Genomic DNA, 5,201 nt, shown 5'->3' on the forward strand with positions numbered 1-5,201 from the left:
CTTCCAAGAAACACCTTCATTTAACACCTGTTAAAATGGTATGAATTGCATTTTGGAGAGAGGCTTTCTCCACATCATCCGTGGCTTTACTACCGTAATTACAATCAAAACATGGACGAAATTGACATACCACGTGTAAGTGCTTAAATTTTAGGATGATATTAGTATTAGCAAATTTTTTTACTTTTGATAAATATAAAAGTATTATATATAATTTTGTGTGTATATTTTGATTAAATAATTAATATTCACATTATTTTTTATAGTGGTTGGTCCTTTTATTTTGGTCAATTAAAGAGATAAAAATTTTTGATAAAGAACTGGCCATTGCTACTTACATCTTTGGAAACAATTTGGAACCAGAGTAAGTAATGCTAGTTTATTAATCATTTTAATTGCTAATTTGTCACGTAATTTTTTTAACCTTTTTTAATACCACAGTATAATACTCTAATTTTATGATTTTAGAGAAGTGCTTGTTCCAAACCATCATTGTCATGGCACACGCAAGACACTTCTGACTATTATGACCAAAAAGTCAATAACTGGTGATGTAAGAATTATTTCTGCAGTATTTATTTATTATGCTTCCAAAATTATAAAATTTATATTATTGCAGCATAACCAAGATTATCTGTGCTCCATAGGTTCTTATCTTAGTTTGTTCTATACTCACCAAAGGGTCATTTGGGCCAAGAGAAAACAAATATGGCAACCAATGGTATTTGCCACCAACATTCTCCGTAAAATTATTGGTAGTTCAAAATTTTGTCTTTAATATTAATATATCTTCCAAGATAAACTAAAAATATAATAAGATTCCTCACTTTGTTCTATATTCAATGTTGCAAGTTATTTTAAGCCCGAAACAGAACTGTTTCGGCACAATAAAATACAAAAAAGATAACTTAATGGGATAACTCGACGATTTACACAAGGTTGGTTAATTTTGGTCAACATTCAATTAATTAGCATAGTAATATTTCATGGCTGTTTATTTTAAAAATTGCCTTCTGAATGTTATTGATTTTTGTGCCAATTTACCTTCATGGTCATTAGTTTCTCATAGTGATTCATTTGCTTCATGAGACTGTGAGATATCTGAAATCATTCAAACATTGAACATTGATGATAGAGCGTAAGATGTATTTGATGATATGTTAAATTACCTTGAGAAGTTTATATACGACAGTAACTTTCAAGAAATACCTTTATTTAATACCTTGATGGTGTGTTAAAATGATATGAATTGCATTTTGGAGAAAAGCTTCCTCTACATCATCCATGACTTTACTACAACAATTACAATTCAAACATGGACGGGGATGACATGCCACGTGTAAGTGCTTAAATTTTAGGATGACGTTAGTATTAGCAAAATTTTTTACTTTTGATACCCAAAAATAGTATTATGTATAATTTTGTGTGTATACTTTGATTAAATAATTAATATTCACATTATTTTTATAGTGTTTGCACGTTGTATTTCGGTCATTTAAAGAGATGAAAATTTTTGATAAAGAACTGGCCATGGATGCTTACATCTTTGGAAACAATATGGATCCAGAGTAAGTAATATTAGTTTATTAATCATTTTAATTGCTAATTTGTCACATAATTATTTTTTTAACCTTTTTTAATATCATAGTATAATACTCTAATTTTATGATTTTAGAGAAGTGCTTGTTCCAAATGATCATTGTCATGGTATACGCAAGACTCTTTTAACTTTTATTCCCGGCAAGCCAATAATCAGTGATGTAAGAATTATTTCTGCAGTATTTATTTATTATGCTTGTAAAATTATAAAATTTAGATTAGTGCAGCATAACCATTGATTTTCTATGCTCCAAAGGTCCTTATCCTAGTTTGTTGGATGCTCACCAAAGGGCCATTTGGGTCAAGAGAAAACAAATATGGCAACCAATGGTATTTGCCACCAACATTCTCCATAATTTTATTAGCAATTCGAAATTCAGTCTTCAATATTAATATATCTTCCTAGATATACTAGAAATATAATAAGATTCCTCACTTTGTTTAATATTCAATGAAGCAAATTATTTTAAGCCTGAAGCAAAACTGTTCCAGCGCAATAGAATACATCAATGATAACTTCGTGGGAGACCTTGGCGGTTTACACAAAGTTCGTTAATTCTGGTCAACATTCTATTAATTAGTATAGTAATATTTCATGGCAATTTTTGTTAAAAATTATCTTCTGAATGTTGTTGATTTTTGTGCCAATTTACCTTAATGGCCATTGGTTTCTCATAGTGATTCATTTGCTTCATGAGACCGTGAGATATCTAAAATCATTCAAACATTGAATATTGATGACAGAGTGTAAGAGTGTATTTGATGATGTGTTAAATTATCTTGAGAAGTTTATATCCGACAATAACTTCCAAGAAACACCTTCATTTAACACCTTGATGGTGTGTTAAAATGATATGAATTGCATTTTGGAAAGAAGCTTCCTCCACATCATTCATGCCTTTATTACCACAATTACAATCAAAACATGGATGTGGATGACATGCCACGTGTATGTTTTTAAATTTTAGGATGACGTTAGGATTAGCAAAATGTTTTACTTTTGGTACACGAAAAAGGTATTATGTATAATTTTGTGTCGATACTTTGATTAAATAATTAATATTCACATTATTTTTATAGTGTTTGCACGTTGTATTTCGGTCAATTAAAAAGATGAAACTTTTTTATAAAGAACTGTCCATTGATGCTTTCATCTTTGGAAACAATTTGGATCCAGAGTAGGTAATATTAGTTCATTAATCATTTTAATTGCTAATTTGTCACATAATTATTTTTTTAACTTTTTTAAATACTATAGTATAATACTCTAATTTTATGATTTTAGAGAAGTGCTTATTCCAAATGATCATTGTCATGGCACACGTAAGACTTTTTTCACTTTTATGCCCAGCAAGCCAATAATTGATGTAAGAATTATTTCTACAGTATTTATTTATTATGCTTATAAAATTATATAATTTAGATTAGTACAGCATAACCATTGATGATCTTTGCTCCAAAGGTCCTTATCCTAGTTTGTTGGATGCTAACCAAAGGGCTATTTGGGTCAAGAGAAAACAAATATGGCAACCAATGGTATTTGCCACCAACATTCTCCTTAAGTTTATTAGCAGTTCGAAATTTAGTCTTCAATATTATTATATCTTCCTAGATATACTAGAAATATAATAAGATTCCTCACTTTGTTTAATATTCAATGTAGCAAATTATTTTAAGCCTGAAGCAAAACTGTTCCAGCACAATAAAATACATCAAGGATAACTTCGTTGGAGACATCGGCGGTGATGAGCGGATAATTTATACGCTTTTTGGCATTATTTTTAGTATGTTTTTAGTAGGATCTAGTTACTTTTAGGGATGTTTTCATTAGTTTTTATGTTAAATTCACATTTCTGGACTTTACTATGAGTTTGTGTGTTTTTCTGTGATTTCAGGTATTTTCTGGCTGAAATTGAGGGACTTGAGCAAAAATCAGATTCAAAGGTTGAAGAAGGACTGCTGATGTTATTGGATTCTGACCTCCCTGCACTCAAAATGGCGCGCTTCTAATTGCGTTGGAAAGTAGACATCCAGGGATTTCCAGCAATATATAATAGTCCATACTTTGGCCGAGTTTAGACGACGCAAAAGGGCGTTGAACGCCAGTTCTACGCTGCAGTCTGGAGTTAAACGCCAGAAATACGTTACAAGCCAGAGTTGAACGCCAGAAATACGTTACAAACTGGCATTCAACTCCAAGAATGACCTCTGCACGTGTAACATTCAAGTTAAGCCCAAGCACACACCAAGTGGGCCCCGGAAGTGGATTTATGCATCAATTACTTACTTCTGTAAACCCTAGTAACTAGTTTAGTATAAATAGGACTTTTTACTATTGTATTAGACATCTTTTGATTAGTTTTAGATCTCTAGACCTCCATGGGAGGCTGGCCACTCGGCCATGCTTACCCTATGTTCACTTATGTATTTTTCAACGGTAGAGTTTCTGCACTCAATAGATTAAGGTGTGGAGCTCTGCTGTTCCTCATGAATTAATGCAAAGTACTACTGTTTTTCTATTCAATTCAACTTATTCCGCTTCTAAGATATTCATTCGCACTTCAACATGAATGTGATGAACGTGACAATCATCATCATTCCCCCACGAACGCGTGCCTGACAACCACTTCCGTTCCACCTTAGATTGGATGATTATCTCTTGGATCTCTTAATCAGAATCTTCGTGGTATAAGCTAGATTGATGGCGGCATTCCTGAGAGTCCGGAAAGTCTAAACCTTGTCTGTGGTATTCCGAGTAGGGCTCTGGGATTGAATGACTGTGACGAACTTCAAACTCGCGAGTGCTGGGCGTAGTGACAGACGCAAAAGGAGGGTGAATCCTATTCCAGTATGATCGAGAACCTCAGATGATTAGCCGTGCTGTGACAGAGCATTTGGACCATTTTCACAAGAGGATATGATGCAGCCATTGACCATGGTGATGCCTCCAGATGATTAGCCATGCAGTGACAGCACATCAGACCATTTTCCAGAGAGGATGAAAAGTAGCCATTGACAATGGTGATGTCCTTACATAAAGCCAGCCATAGAAAGGGGTAGGACTGATTAGATGAAGACAGCAGGAAAGCAGAAGTTCAGAGGGACGAAAGCATCTCTATACCTTTATCTGAAATTCTCACCAATGATATACATAAGTATTTCTATCTTTATTTTCTGTCTATTTATTATTTATTTTCGAAAACTCCATAATCAATTATTATCCGCCTGACTGAGATTTACAAGATGACCATAGCTTGCTTCATACCAACAATCTTTGTGGGATCGACCCTTACTCACGTAAGGTTTATTACTTGGACGACCCAGTGCACTTGCTGGTTAGTTGTATCGAAGTTGTGAATGAAAAACAATTTATTAAGACGTGCGTACATAGTTTTTGGCGCCGTTGCCTGAGATCACAATTTCGTGCACCAAGTTTTTGGCACCGTTGCCGGGGATTGTTCGAGTTTGGACAACTGACGGTTCATCTTGTTGCTCAGATTAGGTAATTTTCTTTTTGTTTTATTTTCAAAAATTTCTCATCTGTGTTCGAAAAAAAAAATTCTTTTCAAAAATTTTTATTATGTTCTTCAGAATTTTTAAGA

Source organism: Arachis ipaensis, chromosome B2, assembly GCF_059453495.1.
Source record: "Arachis ipaensis isolate K30076 ecotype BB chromosome B2, ASM5945349v1, whole genome shotgun sequence".
Taxonomy (NCBI): Eukaryota; Viridiplantae; Streptophyta; class Magnoliopsida; order Fabales; family Fabaceae; genus Arachis; species Arachis ipaensis.